We start from the raw sequence: 18585 nt of genomic DNA on the forward strand, positions 1-18585 counted from the left end.
GGGAGAGGAAAGCCAAAGCTGGTGGTGAACATTGAAATCTCCAAGAATGGAGATCTCTGCAAAAGGGAAGAGGGCCAGAATGTGCTCCACTGGAAATTAAGTAGTCAAAGAATTTCTTATAGTCAGAGGAGTTAGGAGAGAGGTATACAGCACAGATAAATTTGGTATGAGAGTGACTGTAGTCGTAGCCAGATGGTGGAAAACTCGGAAGATTCAAGAGCGTGGGCACGAGAGCAGGTTAAGTCATTGCGCACATAAACGCAGCATCCAGCTTTGGATCGAAAATGAGGATTGAGAAAGTAGGAGGGAACAGAAAAGGGGCTATTGTCAGTTGCCTCAGACACCTGAGTTTCAGTGAGGAAAAGAAGATGAGGTTTAGAAAAGGAGAGGTGGTGTTCTACAGATTGAAAGTTAGATCTTAGACCGCAAATGTTGCAGAAGTTAATGAAGAAAAAGTTGATGGGGATGTCAAGACACTTAGGGTCGTCGACAGAAAGGCAGTCCGACCTGGGGACATTTATGGTCCCCTCCCCAGATGGGGACTCCGAGGCTGGTGTAGGAGTCGCCATGATGATTTTAAAATTTTTGAGTGAAGGGTGTGTGTGTTATTTGGTGCTTGTAGTTTTGTGTGGAGGAAGAGAGTTGTCTTTAGAGGGCAGGCTGTGACTGCCCCCTTGTGTTGTGATACACAAAGGGAAACGTTCAGTGAGGTCACAGCTGGGTTTAATGATAAGTTCACAGCACCCCCTGAACAGTGCTGCACACCTCACTGGGAGTAATTATCGTTTCGGCAGATGAACAAAGAAACTACATATTTTCTTTTACTAGACACTATTTGTCTTTCTGCTTTTCTTCCTCCTCTCTCAAGCCGTCCAGGAGAGTTAGAGTCTATTATTTGCGAAGAAGTGAAAGGAGGCAAGCACAATGTAATCCGTGATCGGCATTCCAGGACCGCGCTTTGAGGCGACTCCTGACGCCTGCACACTGCATTGCCATGAATGTGGAAATAAAAGCGAGAGAGAAAAAAGAAAAATCTACTAAAGACAGGGACGTGACGTGACTTTGAACCACCGAATTCACTATAATTGAATAAAACAAGGTGGGTAAATATACGTTGGCTATAAAAGTCAATGTTTGGTACGCCAGTTCTCAGTCTAATCAAGAGACGTAAAATTCACGGTTTTCATGCTGTTAAGTAAAATGGTAGTGACGAACATATGGATTTCAACATTTATTTATGGCTACTAACATGTATTGCGAATAATAGCAGTATATAAAATGTACTTTAAAATATACGTTGTGATATGAGAAGAACTGTGGCTAGCGTTCTTGAAACAGAAACTTTTCAGGCTGGTGGCCTGGGAGTGACTGAAGGTGGAGATGAGAGTCTCCAAGTTAAGAAGGAAGTGCAAAGAGAAGGCAAGAGTTTATAAAGAGTAATGGGGTCACATACGTCTCTTTTATTGAAGTATATATATATATATATATATATATATATATATATATATATATATATATATATATATATATATATATATATATATATATATATATATATATATATTTTTTTTTTTTTTCTTGTGTACTGCATGCATTTTTGGTTTCCATTTTAAAGAGGAGGCAAACAAAACTTTAAACAATACAATGAAAATGTCTGAAATAATTTCCAGGCAGAATAACATGATTTATGAAGAATGTGTCAATAATCTATGGTTCGGTTAGAAAGCAGCAGATGGCTTTAGAAAAGCATTGAACAGACCATTTAACAGCAATGTTGAATACCATGCTGTTGTCCAGCAATAACTGGTAAAAGGTTTTCGTTAAACGAAACCAACCACATCTTTAGTTCGATAATTTATATCTCTAATCATTCATACTCCAATGTAGGTGGTAGTATACTATTTATAGCTAGACAAGTACTAGGCTTATAATGCAGAGAAAAATTATAAATCAGAGAGAAAAAAAAAGCTAATATAACAATTTCAGCATTTTTAAACTTTTTTTTTATTGTTAACCTGGCACTGCTTATAGTACTGGCTGTTCTTATAATGTAAAAAAAATAAATAAATAAAATCCACAACATTTTCAAACTGCATGGTATTTCTTTATTTCCTGCTATCCATGGCTAAAGGGAACAGTGGTGGTCTTCACCTTTACCTAAGTGTCTTATTTTCGATTATATTACATATTTTACAAATTACAGCCTTGTAAGGGCCAGCAATTGCTTGTTCTTCCGTTGTGTTCCTTACACTATAGCCTCTCTCTCTCTCTCTCTCTCTCTCTCTCTCTCTCTCTCTCTCTCTCTCTCTCTCTCTCTCTCTCTCTCTCTCTCTCTCTGCTCTGCTCTTCAGTGTCACCCATCTTTTTTTTTTCTTACATTTAGGAGAGAGAGAGAGAGAGAGAGAGAGAGAGAGAGAGAGAGAGAGAGAGAGAGAGAGAGAGAGAGAGAGAGAGAGAGAAATCATCTGTACTTCCTACAGAATCCCGCAGGATTACCCGCAGGATTACACACACACACACACACACACACACACACACACACACACACAGGAGGCAGTAGGCACCTGCCGAAACGATAATAACTTCCAGTGAGGTCTAAAGCACTGGATCTTATCATTAGCATTGAACTTATCATTAAACCCAGCTGTAACCTCACTGAATGTTTCTCTTTGTCTCTTTCAACACAAGGGGGCAGTCACAGCCTGCCCTCTAAAGGCAACTCTCTTCCTCCACACAAAACCATAAGCACCTTATAACACAGACACCCTTCACTCAAAATTTCAAAATTATCATGGGGCCTCCTACACCAGCTTCGGAGTCCCTATCTGAGGAGGGGACCACAAATGTCCCCATATCGGAATGCTCTTCTGATAACGACCATAAGTGTCTTGACACCCCCCCCTCAACTTTTTTTCATTACATTCTGCAACATTCGCGGTCTAAGACCTAATTGTCAATATGTAAAACACCACCTCTATTCTTCTAAACAGCATATCCTTTTCCTCACTGAAACACAGGTGTCTGAGGCAACTGACTGTAGCCCCTTTTCTGTTCCCTCCTACTTTCTCTATCCTCATTTTCAATCCAAATTTGGATGTTGCGTTTATGTGTGCAACGACTTAACCTACTCTCGTGCCCACGCTCTTGAATCTTCCGAGTTTTCCACCATCTGGCTACGACTACAAAGTCACTCTCAAACTAAATTTATCTGTATTGTATACCTTTCACCTAACTCCTGTGACTATAAGAAATTTTTCGACTACTTAACTTTCAAAGTGGAGCACATTCTGATTCTTCCCTTTTGGAGAGACCTCCATTCTTGGAGACCTTAATGTTCACCACCAGCTTTGGCTTTCATCTCCCTTCAATGACCATTCTGGTAAACTTGCCTTCAACTTTACTATCTTCCCCGACCTAGAGCAATTGGTGCAACACCCTGTTCGTATTCCTGACCGTCTTGGAGATATGCCCAACATTCTTAATCTTTTCCTGACCTCCAATCTATCTTCTTATGATGTCTCCCTCTCTTCTCCAGTGGGCTCCTTTGATTACAATTTCATATCTATATCTTGTCCTATCGCTCCAGTCCCTACTCAGGATCCCCCTAAGCGGAGGTGCCTCTGGCGTTTTGCCTCTGCTAGTTGGGGTGACGTGAGGAGGTATTTTGCTGATTTTTCTTTGAATTACTACTGCTTCCGTGTCAGAGACCCGTCTTTGTGTGCTGAGCGCATAACAGAGGTGATAGTGTCTAGCATGGATGCGTACATTCCTCACTCTTTTTCTCAACCTAAACCTTCCAAAACCTGGCTTAACACAGCTTGTTCTCGTGCTATACATGATAGAGAGGTGGCCCACAAAAGATACTTAAGCCTTCCATCACCAGAATCTCATACACTTTATATTTCTGCCCTGAGCCATGCCAAGTCTGTTCTCCAACTAGCCAAAAAAACTTCTTCAGTAATAAAGTATCAAAATCTTCCAAGATCTAATTCCCTCGTGACTTCTGGCATCTGGCCCAGAAAATATCTCCAATAACTTTGCTTCTTCTTCTTTCCCTCCTTTATTTCTTTCAAATGGCACCCCTGCTATCACATCTATCTCTAAAGTTGAACTCGTCGCTCAAATTTTTGCTACAAATTCTACCTTGGACGATTCAGGGCTTGTTCCTTCCTCTCCTTCACCCTCTTACTTCTTCATGCTACCTCTTAAAGTTCATCGCATTGATGTTTTCCATGCCCTTGCTGGTCTAAAGCCTCGGAAGGCTTATGGACCTGATGGGATCCCTCTCACTGTTCTCCGAAACTGTGCCTCCGTGCCTAGTCAAACTCGTTCAACTCAGTCTGTCAACATCTACCTTTCCTTTTGCTGGAATTCTGCCTACATTCAGCCTGTTCCTAAAAAGGGTGACCGTTCTAATCCCTCAAACTACCGTCCTATTGCTTTAACTTCCTGCCTATCTAAAGTTTTAAAATCTATCTTCAACAGAAAGATTCTTAAACATCTATCACTTCACAAACTTCTATGTGATCGCCAGTATGGGTTCCGTCAAGGCCGCTTTACTGGTGATCTTCTGGCTTTCCTTACTGAGTCTTGGACATCCTCTTTTAGAGATTTTGGTGAAACTTTTGCTGTTGCCTTTGATATATGAAAAGGTTTTGATAGAGTCTGTCACAAAGTTTTGATTTCCAAACTATCCTCCTACAGCATCTATCCTTCCCTCTGTAACTTCATCTCAAGTTTCCTTTCTGACCGTTCTATTGTTGCTGTTTAAGACGGTCACTGTTCTTCGGCGCCTAGATAGCTCAGTTGGGAGAGCGTTAGACTGAAGATCTAAAGGTCCCCGGTTCGATCCCGGGTCTGGGCAAAAATGTTTTAAGGGGGTGTAGCTCAGTGGTAGAGCGTTCGCTTTGCATGTGAAAGGCCCCGGGTTCGATCCCCGGCACCTCCACCAGGGGATGTAGCTCAACTGGTAGAGCGCTCGCTTAGCATGTGAGAGGTACGGGGATCGATACCCCGCATCTCCAAATTTTATCAAGGGTTATAACAAGGGAGATGTAAGCAAAATTCTTAGGATCAGCAACCAGGGTAAAACAAGAAATAACGGGTTCAAGCTTGAAAAATTTAGGTTTAGGAAGGAGATAGGAAAAAATTGGTCCTCAAATAGAGTGGTAGATGAGTGGAACGGACTCAGTAATCATGTAGTTAGTGCTAGGACACTAAAGAGCTTTAAGAGAAGATTAGACGAGTTTATGGATGGGGATAGCAGATGGAAATAGGTAGGTGTGTTTCATACAGGGACTGCCACGTGTAAGCCTGGTCGCTTCCTGCAGCTTCCCTTATTTCTTATGTTCTTATGTTCTTCTCCTAAAGCCATTAACAGTGGTTTTCCTCAGGGTTCTGTCCTGTCATCCACTCTCTTCTTATTATTCATCAATGACCTTCTAAACCAAACTTTTGTCCTATCCACTCCTACGCCGATGATACCACCCTGCACTTTTCCGCGTCTTTTCATAGACGTCCAACAATTCAGAAAGTAAACATTTCACACAGGGAAGCCACAGATTGCCTGACTTCTGATCATTCTAAAATTTCTGATTGGGGCATAGCAAACTTGGTATTGTTCATTGCCTTAAAAAGTAAATTGCTCCATCCAATTCGACACAACCTTCCAGACCTAGATCCCCCCTTCTTCAATGACACTCAACTGTGCCCTTCTTCCACAATGAACATCCTCGGTCTGTCCTTTATATATAATCTGAACTGAAAACTTCACATCTTATCTCCAGCTAAAACAACTTCTATGAAATTATGCGTTTTGAGACGTCTCCGCCAATTTTTCTCCCCCCCCCCTTCCTAGTTGCAAACTCTGTACAAGGGCCTTATCAATCCATGTGTGGAGTATGCTTCACATGTCTGAGGGTGGGGGTTCCTCTCATACCGCTCTTCTAGACATGGTGGAATGAAAAGCTTTTCGTGTCATCAACTCCTCTCCTCTAACTGACTGTCTTCAGTCTCTTTCTCATCGCCGCAGTGTTGCATCTCTAGCTATCTTCTACCACTATTTTCTTGCTAACTGTTCTTCTGATTTTGCTAACTGCATGCCTTCCCTCCTTCTGCAGCCTCGCTGCACAAGACTTTCTTCTTTCTCTCACCCCTATTCTGTCCACCTCTCTAATGCAAGAGTTAACCAGTATTCTCAATCATTCATCCTTTTCTCTGGTAAACTCTAGAACTCCCTGCCTGCTTTTGTATTTCCATCTTCCTATGATCTGGATTCCTTCAAGAGGGAGGTTTCAAGCTATCCTTCAATTTTTTATTACCGCTTTGGACCCTTTTCTGGGACTGGCATCTCAGTGGGCTTTTTTTTCTTTTTTTTTTTTTTATTGGATTTCTGTTGCCCTTGGCCAGTGTCCCTCCTACATAAACACACACACATACACACACACACTCTCTCTATCTCTCTCTCTCTCTCTCTCTCTCTCTCTCTCTCTCTCTCTCTCTCTCTCTCTCTCTCTCTCTCTCTCTCTCTCTCTCTCTCTCTCTCTCTCTCTCGCACACACACACATACACACACACTCTGTCGTGTCTAGGCGCTATGTCAATAATGACTTTACGACCATTTATGTCAGTATGTTCCACCGTTGTGACGCGCCTCACTGGTAGGAGTCGGTGACAGGCCTTCGTTTCCTTCAGGACGGACCCGCTTACTTTCCAGACTGGAGTACGGAATATATTACTTTGATTCTGGAATGTGTTCAGACCTGCGGCGTTGTTTCCCTTGAATGCGATGACCTACTTATTGATGCGATTCAGACATGGCCGTTTGGGAGATGAGAGACAGGGTGAGGTGGAGGAAGGCAGAGAGCGGGAGGTATGTTAGTAAAGTGTGCAGGGTGGGGATGGGTGAAAAGAGAAATGAGGTAAAAATCGAGGAATGAGGAAAAAAATAAAAAGAGTAAAGCAAATAACTTGTCAGTAGATTATGATAAAGTGAATATAAAATGAAAGTGAATATAAAATGTCTGTATTATAATAGTACATAAATAGACAGTTCTTTCCAGAATTTAGGTACACACACAGAAGTAGCCTTATCGCCCGAGTCTCTTTTAGCTGCTGACAAAAACAAGTTATTTTATTTTATCTTTATTTATTTATATTTTTATTTAATTATTTATTTATTTATTTAATTATTTTTATTTATTTTTTTTTTTGCCTTGTTATGCTTCCTGTAATATCCGTAATTGTAGAAAAAAAATGTAATTATCGTTCCGAATACAATCCAGTGACTGTTTTGTATACAGTGGTGTTTTTCTCATAAATACATTTGTTTTTCACTGTCAACCTCCCTAATTTTTTTTTTTAAATAGAACTTATATTGTCATACTTTCTCGTTCCTCCGATTACAATATTTGCAGCAAAATTTTGGAGTTTCTGCACACTGTGAAGAAGAGTTTTATTAGTATGTCACCATATGCCAACACAATGCAGTACACTAAAGACCAGAGACTGCACTAAAAATATATATATTCCCATTACTGTCTAATTTCAAATTGTACATCAAAAAAGCATTTACCTATCTAAACGAACATACTGTATTTGCCGGCGTATTAGACGCAGCTCTGCATAAGACGCACCCCATATTCTAGAAGGATGTTTTGTATAAGAAAATATTATGCTTCATCTCAGATTTATTGAAAAAAAAATGTAGTATGTGTTTTTGTGTCTGTTTTATGTAAGAAGTCCGCTTGCCAGGAGGAACAAAAAAAATTATTAAGATAAAAAGGCCCACTTAATTCCAGTTCGCATAGAGATGTCAGATAGAATATTAATAAAAAAGATAGAATAGTAAAAAAAAAAAAAAAGAGAATAAGTGTCTTGAAATCTTAAAAGAGCTCAAGTCATAGGAAGTAGGAACTACAGAAGCAGACAGGGAGTTCCAGTTTGCTAGAAGAAGGAATGAATAACTAAGAATACTGTTAACTCTTGCATTACAGAGGTGGACAGAATGGGAATGAAAGAAAAAGTTTTGTGCTGCCACGACGCAGTAGACGGTAGAAAACAGCAAGATATGCAATATTGCGGCGATGAGAGAGAGGCTGAACACAGTCAAAGGAAAGGATTGGTTAAGACGAAAAGCTTTTAGATTCACTCTTTCTAAAATAGCGGAATGAGTGGAACTTCCCCCTCATACACGTGAAGCAAACTCCATACATGGACAGATAAGGCCCCTGTACAGTGTTAGCAACTGGGATAGGGGTGAGAGAAAAAAAACTGTCAGAGACGACACAGAACGCCTAACTTCATAGAAGCCACTTTTAGTTAGAGATGAGATGTAAAGTTTCCAGTATAGATTATAAGGTTGGGAGTAAGAAAAAAAAAAATGCGGAAAATAGCAGGGTGGCATCATCAACAAAGGAGTGGATAAGACAACAAGCTTAGAATAGAAAAATCATTCATGAATAAGTGGGTGACAGGATAGAATCCTGAGGAACAACACTGTTAATAGACTTAGGGGAACAGTGACAACCTAGCACATCAGCAATAGAACGGTCAGACAGGGAACTTAAGATGAAGTTACAGAGAGGATAGAAGCTGTAGGAGATATACAAAACAAGCCAAACAATGAGTTCATACACGTGTCTAACTGGATGAAACGTAATTAAGTATCATTGAATATTATCAAAACACATTAATATATATATATATATATATATATATATATATATATATATATATATATATATATATATATATATATATATATATATATATATATATTCTTTCAACTCTGTCTCTCAACATCTACATTTCTTTCTTGCTGGAAGTTTGCCTGCATTCAGCCTGTCCCTATAAATGGTGACCATTCTAATCCCTCAAACTAGCGTCCTACTGCTTTAATTTCCTGTCTATCAAAAGTTTTAGAATTTATCCTCAACAGGTAGATTCTTAAACATCTATCACTTCACAACCTTGTACCTGATCGCTAGTATGGGTTCCGCTCTACTGGTGATCTTCTGGCTTTCCTTACTGAGTCATGGTCATCCTCTTTTAGAGATTTTGGTAAAGCTTTTGCTGTTGCCTTGGACATATCAAAAGCTTTTGATAGAGTCTGGCACAAAGTTTTGATTCCTAAACTACTCTCCTATGACTTCTATCCTTCTCTCTGTAACTTCATCTCAAGTTTCCTTTCTGACCGTTCTATTGCTGCTGTGGTAAACGGTCAATGTTCTTCTCCTAAAACCTATTAACAGTGGTTTTCCTCACGGTTCTGTCCTGTCTCCGACTCTCTTCTTATTATTCTTCAATGACCTTCTAAATCTAACTTCTTGTCCTATTCACTCCTACGCTGATGATACCACACTGCACTTTCCCACGTCTTTTCATAGACTTCCAACACTTCAGGAAGTAAACATTTCACACAGGGAAGCTACAAAACGCCAATCTTCGGATCTTTCTAAGATTTCTGACTGGGGTAGAGCAAACTTGCTATTGTTCATTGCCTCAAAAAGTTAATTCTTCCATCTCTCAACTCGACACAACCTTCCAGACAAATATCCTCTCTTCTTCAATGACACTCAACTGTCCCCCTCTTCTACACTGAACATCCTTGGTCTGTCCTTTATTTATAATCAGATGTGGAAACGTCACATCTTGTCACTAGCTAAAACAGCTTATATGGAGTTAGGTGCTCTGACACGTCTCCGACAGTTTTTCTCACCCCCCAGCTGTTAACTCTGTACAAGGGCCTTATCCGTCCATGTATGGAGTATGCTCCACACGTCTCTTGTGGTTCCACTTATACCGCCCTTCTATATACGGTGGAATCAAAATCTTTTCGTCTCATCAACTCCTCTCCTCTAACTGACTGATTTCAGCTTCTTTCTAATTGCCGCACTGTTGCATATCTAGCTATCTTCTACCGCTATTTTTATGCTAATTGTTCTACTGATCTTGCTAACTGCATGCCTCACCTCCTCCCGCGGCATCGCTCCACAAGACGTTCTTCTTTCTCTCACACCTATTCTACGCAACACTATAATGCAAGAATTAATAAGTTTTCTCAGTCATTCATCCCTTTCTCCGGTAAACTCTTGAACTCTCCTGCCTGCTTTTGTATTTCCACCTTCCTATGACTTGAATTCCTTCAAGAGGGAGGTTTCAAGACACTTACCCTTCAATTTTTTACTATTACTTTGGACCCTTTTCTGGGACTGGCATCTCAGTGAGCTTTTTTTTTTATTAGATTCTTGTTGCCCTTGGCCGGTGTCCCTCATACATAAATAAATGAATAAATAAATAAATAAATATATATATATATATATATATATATATATATATATATATATATATATATATATATATATATATATATATATATATATATATGGGGCACTGGCCAAGGGCAACAAAAATCCAATAAAAAAAGACTCACTGAAATGCCGATCCCCGAATAGAATCCAAAGCAGTATTCAAAAAGTTAAATATAGGTATCTTAAAACCTCACTCTTGAAAGAGTTCAAGTCATAGCAAAGTGGAAACATAGAAGCAAGAAAGTTTTGTGCAGCGAGGCCGCGGGAGGAGGGGAGGCATACAGTTAGGAAGATTTGAAGAGCAATTAGATAAAAATAGCGGTAGAAGATAGCAAGAGATCCAACATTGCGGCGATGAGAAAGAGGCTGAAGACAATTAATTAGAGGAGAGGAATTGATGAGACGAAAAACTTTTGATTCCACCCTGTCTAGAAGGGCGGTATGAGTGGAACCACCAGAGACATGTGGATACATACATACATGGACGGATAAAGCCCCAGGACGAAGTTGGCAGCTTGAAAGATGAGAAAAACTGGCGGAGACGTCTCACAATACCTGACTTCAAAGAAGTCACAAAAACTGTTTTAGGTACAGATGTGAAGTTTCCTGTTTAGATTTTAAGTAAAGGACAGAGAAAATGTTCACCGTAGAAGAGAGGGGACAGCTGAGTGTCATTAAACAAGAGGAGATAGTTGTCTGAAAGGTTGTGTCGGGCTGATATGTGGATAAATTGGGTTTTTGAGGCACTGAACTATACAAAGTTTGCTCTGCCCAATCAGGATTTTTAGAGAGATCAAAAGTCAGACCTTCTGTGGCTTACCTGCGTGAGCTATTTACTTCTTGAATAGTTGGACGTCTACAAAAAGACGTGGAAAAGTGCAGGGTGGTATCATCAGCGTAGGAGTGGATAGTACAAGAAGTTTGATTTCCAAGATAATTGATGAATAATAGGAAGACAGTGTGTGACAGGACAGAACCCTGAGGAACAACACTATTAAAAAAATTTAGAAGAACAGTGACCGTCTACCACTGCAGGAATAGAACGGTCAGAAAGGAAATTTGAGATGAAGTTACAAAGAGAAGGGTAGAAACCATCGGAGAGTAGTTTGGAAATCAAAGCTTTGTGCCAGACTCTATCAAAAGTTTTTGATATGTCCAACAACAAAACGGGAAAAGTTTTACCAAAATCTCTGCAAGAGGATGACCAAGACTCATTAAGGAAAGCCAAAAGATCACCAGTAGAATGGCCTTGACGAATCCCACATTGGTGATCAGATAGAAGGTTGTAAAGTAATAGATGTTTAAGAATCTTCCTATTCAGGATAGATTAAAAAACTTTAGATAGGTAGGAAATTAAAGCAATAGGACGGTAGTATGAGGGATTAGAACGGTCACCCATTTTAGGAACAGGCAAAATGTTAACAAATTTCTATAAAGGAGGAAAGGTTGACAGAGTTGAAAGACTTTGACTAGGCAAGGTGTAAGCACAGAAGCGCAGTTTCGGAGAACAATAGGAGGACCCCATTATGTCCTTCCGAGTGTTTATGCCAGCGAGGGCACAGAAAACATCATCGCGAAGAATCTTAAGAGGTAGCATGAAGTAGTCAGAGAGTGGAGGAGAGGGAGGAACAAGCCTTGAATCGTCCAAGAAAGAGTTTTTACTAAAGATATGAGCGAAGAGTTTAGCTTTACAGATAGATATGATTGCAGTGGTGCTATCTGATTGAAATGAAAGAGGGAAAAAAGAAGAAACAAAGTTATTGGGGATATTTTTGGCTAGATGCCAGAAGTCACGAGGGGAGTTAGATCTTGAAAGATTTTGACACTTTCTATTAATGAAGGAGTTTTTGGCTAGATGGAGAACAGACTTGGCATGGTTCCGGGTAGAAATCGTTTCGGCAAGTTCCTACTGTCTCCTGATATATATATATATATATATATATATATATATATATATATATGACGATGACGTTGGAAAAACACATAATAAGTGATGTAAATGGAGAGAGAGAGAGAGAGAGAGAGAGAGAGAGAGAGAGAGAGAGAGAGAGAGAGAGAGAGAGAGAGAGAGAGAGAGAAGCCTCCACAAGGTCATTCCAATAAATTTCTACATCATGATGTGGATTTTAAAGATATTTTCGTTTCTTTTTCGTCTTCTTCAACAAACAAGAAAACGAACAGGGGGCACGAGAACAGGTTAAATCGTTGCGCACAAAAACGATTTGGATTGAAAGATTGGATTTGGATTGCTGCTAGTGGCACTACAACTACTATTGGCATTACAACTATTAGTGGCACTATCACTACTAGTACTATTACTACTACTACTACTACTACTAATAATAATAATAACAATAATAATAATAGTAGTAGTAGTAGTACTATTACTGTTTTTGCCGCCACTGCTGCTGTTGCTGCTGCTGCTGCTGCTGCTGCTGATGATGATGATGATACTACTACTATTACTACTACTACTACAACTACTACTACTACTACTACTACTACTACTACTACTACTGCTTCTACTACCACTACTATTACTGCTACTTTTTTTTTTTTTTTATGTAGAAAGGATACTGGCCAAGGGCAACAAAAATCTAATAAAAAAAATGCCCACTAAAATGCCAGTCCCTTAAAAGGGTCAAAGCAGTGGTCAAAAATTGGTGGATAAGTATCTTGAAACCTCCCTCTTGAAAGAATTCAAGTCATAGGAAGGTGGAAATACAGAAGCAGGCAAGGAGTTCCAGAGTTTACCAGAGAAAGGGATGAATGATTGAGAATACTGGTTAACTCTTGCGTTAGAGAGGTGGACAGAATAGGGGTGAGAGAAAGAAGAAAGTCTTGTGCAGCGAGGCCGCGGAAGGAGGGAAGGCATGCAGTTAGCAAGATCAGAAGAGCAGTTAGCATGAAAATAGCGGCAGAAGACAGCTAGATATGCAACATTGCGGCGGTGAGAGAGGGGCTGAAGACAGTCAGTTAGAGGAGAGGAGTTGATGAGACGAAAAGCTTTTGATTCCACCCTGTCTAGAAGAGCAGTATGAGTGGAACCCCCCCAGACATGTGAAGCATACTCCATACATGGACGGATAAGGCCCTTGTACAGAGTTAGCAGCTGGGGGGGTGAGAAAAACTGGCGGAGACGTCTCAGAACACCTAACTTCATAGAAGCTGTTTTAGCTAGAGATGAGATGTAAAGTTTCCAGTTCAGATTATAAGTAAAGGACAGACCGAGGATGTTCAGTGTAGAAGAGGGGGACAGTTGAGTGTCATTGAAGAAGAGGGGATAGTTGTCTGGAAGATTGTGTCGAGTTGATAGATGGAGGAATTGAGTTTTTGAGGCATTGAACAATACCAAGTTTGCCCTGCCCCAATCAGAAATTTTAGAAAGATCAGAAGTCAGGCGTTCTGTGGCTTCCCTGCGTGATATGTTTACCTCCTGAAGGGTTGGACGTCTATGAAAAGACGTGGAAAAGTGCAGGGTGGTATCATCAGCATAGGAGTGGATAGGACAAGAAGTTTGATTTAGAAGATCATTAATGAATAATAAGAAGAGAGTGGGTGACAGGACAGAACCCTGAGGAACACCACTGTTAATAGATTTAGGAGAAGAACAGTGACCGTCTACCACAGCAGCAATAGAACGGTCAGAAAGGAAACTTGAGATGAAGTTACAGAGAGAAGGATAGAAACCGTAGGAGGGTAGTTTGGAAATCAAAGCTTTGTGCCAGACTCTATCAAAAGCTTTTGATATGTCCAAGGCAACAGCAAAAGTTTCACCAAAGTCTCTAAAACAGGATGACCAAGACTCAGTAAGGAAAGCCAGATCACCAGTAGAGCGGCCTTGACGGAACCCATACTGGCGATCAGATAGAAGGTTGTGAAGTGATAGATGTTTAAGAATCTTCCTGTTGAGGATAGATTCAAAAACTTTAGATAAGCAGGAAATTAAAGCAATAGGACGGTAGTTTGAGGGATTAGAGCGGTCACCCTTTTTAGGAACAGGTTGAATGTACGCAAACTTCCAGCAAGAAGGAAAGGTAGATGTTGACAGACAGAGCTGAAAGAGTTTGACTAGGCAAGGTGCAAGCACGGAGGCACAGTTTCGGAGAAAAATAGGAGGGACCCCATCAGGTCCATAAGCCTTCCGAGGGTTTAGGCCAGCGAGGGCATGGAAAACATCATTACGAAGAATTTTAATACGTGGCATGAAGTAGTCAGAGGGTGGAGGAGAGGGAGGAACAAGCCCAGAATCGTCCAAGGTAGAGTTTTTAGCAAAGGTTTGAGCAAAGAGTTCAGCTTTAGAAATAGATGTGATAGCAGTGGTGCCATCTGGTTGAAGTAGAGGAGGGAAAGAAGAAGAAGCAAAGTTATTGGAGATATTTTTGGCTAGATGCCAGAAATCACGAGGGGAGTTAGATCTTGAAAGGTTTTGACATTTTCTGTTAATGAAGTAGTTTTTGGCTAGTTGGAGAACAGACTTGGCATGGTTCCGGGCAGAAATATAAAGTGCATGAGATTCTGGTGAAGGAAGGCTTAAGTACCTTTTGTGGGCCACCTCTCTATCATGTATAGCACGAGAACAAGCTGTGTTAAATCAAGGTTTAGAAGGTTTAGGACGAGAAAAAGAGTGAGGAATGTACGCCTCCATGCCAGACACTATCACCTCTGTTATGCGCTCAGCACACAAAGACGGGTCTCTGACACGAAAGCAGTAGTCATTCCAAGGAAAATCAGCAAAATACCTCCTCAGGTCCCCCCAACTAGCAGAGGCAAAACGCCAGAGGCACCTTCGCTTAGGGGGATCCTGAGGAGGGATTGGAGTGATAGGACAAGATAAAGATATGAGATTGTGATCGGAGGAGCCCAACGGAGAAGAAAGGGTGACAGCATAAGCAGTAGGATTAGAGGTCAGGAAGAGGTCAAGAATGTTGGGCGTATCTCCAAGACGGTCAGGAATACGAGTAGGGTGTTGCACCAATTGCTCTAGGTCATGGAGGATAGCAAAGTTGTAGGCTAGTTCACCAGGATGGTCAGTGAAGGGAGAGGAAAGCCAAAGCTGGTGGTGAACATTGAAGTCTCCAAGAATGGTGATCTCTGCAAAAGGGAAGAGGGTCAGAATGTGCTCCACTTTGGAAGTTAAGTAGTCAAAGAATTTCTTATAGTCAGAGGAGTTAGGAGAGAGGTATACAGCACAGATAAATTTAGTATGACTCTGTAGTCGTAGCCAGATGGTGGAAAACTCGGAAGATTCAAGAGCGTGGGCACGAGAGCAGGTTAAGTCATTGCGCACGTAAACGCAGCATCCAGCTTTGGATCGAAAATGAGGATAGGTAAAGTAAGAGGGAACAGAAAAGGGGCTATTGTCAGTTGCCTCAGACACCTGAGTTTCAGTGAGGAAAAGAAGATGAGGTTTAGAAGAGCAGAGGTGGTGTTCTACAGATTGAAAATTAGATCTTAGACCGCGAATGTTGCAGAAGTTAATGAAGAAAAAGTTGAGGGGGGTGTCAAGACACTTAGGGTCGTCGACGGAAAGGCAGTCCGACCTGGGGACATTTATGGTCCCCTCCCCAGATGGGGACTCCGAGGCTGGTGTAGGACTCGCCATGATTTTAAAATTTTTGGAGTGAAGGGTGTGTGTGTTATTAGGTGCTTGTAGTTTTGTGTGGAGGAAGAGAGTTGTCTTTAGAGGGCAGGCTGTGACTACCCCCTTGTGTTGTGAGACACAAAGGGAAACGTTCAGTGAGGTCACAGCTGGGTTTAATGATAAGTTCACAGCACCCCCTGAACAGTGCTTTAGACCTCACTGGGAGTAATTATCGTTTCGGCAGGTGTCTACTGCCTCCTCCTTTTAACTAACTACTACTACTACTATTACTACTACTACTACTACTACTACTACTAGAGTCGGCGAACGCTGTTTGCATCTCGGCTATGTTCTCTTAATACTGTAGTGTTTGTAGTGATGAGTGCGAGTGAGACAAGTCACGGTGATATCATTCAATTACAGACTTTCACATGTCGGATTTAAATGATACTGATATTGTCATATATATATATATATATATATATATATATATATATATATATATATATATATATATATATATATATATATATATATTTTTTTTTTTTTTTTTTTTTCTAGGAAGGACACTGGCCAAGGTCAACAAAAATCTAATAAAAAAAAATGCCCACTGAAATACCAGTCCCATAAAAGGGTCAAAGCAGTGGTCAAAAATTGATGGATAAGTGTCTTGAAACCTATATATATATATATATATATATATATATATATATATATATATATATATATATATATATATATATATATATATATATATATATATATATATATATATATATATATATATATATATATATATATATATATATATATATATATATATATATATATATATATATATATATATATATATATATATATATATATATATATATATATATATATATATATATATATATATATATATATATATATATATATATATATATATATATATATATATATATATATATATATATATATATATATATATAAAGGGTGTAACACAAGTTTCTGCAAATAATGGAAAAGGTGAAAAACGTGTAATTCTAAGAAGAAAATTTTCTATACACATATGCATTTTAAGGCTTTGTGTACGGAGTTGAAAATGGATGAAACTCACAGATGTGCTATGTGTGTAGCTATGAGATGACAGACAGACAGTGCAGCGTCGCAGCCTCGGAGGTGCCGCTTGGTCAGATTACGAATGGTTTAGTCTTATTTTTTTTCAGTCTGTGGAATATTACAGTATCTTATAACAAGGTAAATGGTATTAAAAAGCATGAAATTCATCGATAAGCATTAAACAACAACATTATTGCGGTGATTAAAAGTAAGATGTTACCTGGCATCGTCACTCAGCTGTTTTGAAGGTCGCTCGGACTCTCTCCTTCCTCGCTTCGATGATGCCACATAACATTTTACAGGAGTACTTTTAATCACCGCAATAATGTTGTCGTGTGATGCTTATCGGTAAACTGCATGCTTTTTAATACCATTTGTTTTGTTATAAGATACTGTAATATTCCACATCCTGCAAAAAATAAGATTAAACCATTCGTAATTTGACCAAGTGGCACCTCTGAGACTGCGACACTGCAACCGTCTGTCCGTCCCCTCATAGCTACACGCATAGCACACCCGTGAGTCCCATACATTGTCAACTACTCTGACCGGTAAACAAGGAGGAGGAGTAGACACCTGCCGAAACGATAATTACTCCCAGTGAGGTCTAAAGCACTGTTCAGGGGATGCTGTGAACTTATCATTAAACCCAGCTGTGACCTCACTGAACGTTTCACTTTGTGTCTCACAACACAAGGGGGCAGTCACAGTCTGCCCTCTAAAGACAACTCTCTTCCTCCACACAAAACTACAAGCACCAAATAACACACACACCCTTCACTCAAAAATCTTAAAATCATCATGGCGACTCCTACACCAGCCTTGGAGTCCCCATCTGGGGAGGGGACCATAAATGTCCCCAGGACGGACTGCCTTTCTGTCGACGACCCTAAGTGTCTTGACACTCTCCTCAACTTTTTCATCATTAACTTCTGCAACATTCCCGGTCTAAGATCTAATTTTCACTCTGTAGAACACCACCTCTCCTCTTCTAAACCTCATCTTCTTTTCCTCACTGAAACTCAGGTGTCTGAGGCAACTGACAATAGCCCCTTTTCTGTTCCCTCCTACTTTCTCTATCCTCATTTTCAATCAAAAGCTGGATGCTGCGTTTATGTGCGCAATGACGTAACCTGCTCTCGTGCCCACGCTCTTGAATCTTCCGAGTTTTCCACCATCTGGCTACGACTACAGAGTCACTCTCATACTAAACTTATCTGTGCTGTATATCTCTCACCTAACTCCTCTGACTATAAGAATTTTTTTGACTACTTAACTTCCAAAGTGGAGCACATTCTGACCCTCTTCCCTTTTGCAGAGATCTCCTTTCTTGGAGACTTCAATGTTCACCACCAGCTTTGGCTTTCCTCTCCCTTCACTGACCCTCCTGGTGAACTAGCCTACAACTTTGCTATCCTCCATGACCTAGAGCAATTGGTGCAACACCCTACTCGTATTCCTGACCGTCTTGGAGATACGCCCAACATTCTTGACCTTTTCCTGACCTTTAATCTTTCTGCTTATGCTGCCACCCTTTCTTCTCCGTTGGGCTCCTCTGATCACAATCTCATATCTTTATCTTGTCCT

The 18585-nt window shown here is 40.2% G+C and overlaps 3 non-coding genes across 3 annotated transcripts; all 3 read left to right on the forward strand.

The window, feature by feature from the left end:
- The first annotated feature begins 4791 nt into the window (after positions 1-4791).
- Trnaf-gaa (transfer RNA phenylalanine (anticodon GAA)) lies at positions 4792-4864 on the forward strand. Its single transcript has one exon. It is a non-coding gene; the product is annotated as a tRNA-Phe (tRNA).
- Positions 4865-4876: 12 nt separating this feature from the next.
- Trnaa-ugc (transfer RNA alanine (anticodon UGC)) lies at positions 4877-4948 on the forward strand. Its single transcript has one exon. It is a non-coding gene; the product is annotated as a tRNA-Ala (tRNA).
- A 3-nt stretch (positions 4949-4951) lies between these two features.
- Trnaa-agc (transfer RNA alanine (anticodon AGC)) lies at positions 4952-5024 on the forward strand. Its single transcript has one exon. It is a non-coding gene; the product is annotated as a tRNA-Ala (tRNA).
- Positions 5025-18585: the final 13561 nt, after the last annotated feature.

Source organism: Scylla paramamosain, chromosome 29, assembly GCF_035594125.1.
Source record: "Scylla paramamosain isolate STU-SP2022 chromosome 29, ASM3559412v1, whole genome shotgun sequence".
Taxonomy (NCBI): domain Eukaryota; kingdom Metazoa; phylum Arthropoda; class Malacostraca; order Decapoda; family Portunidae; genus Scylla; species Scylla paramamosain.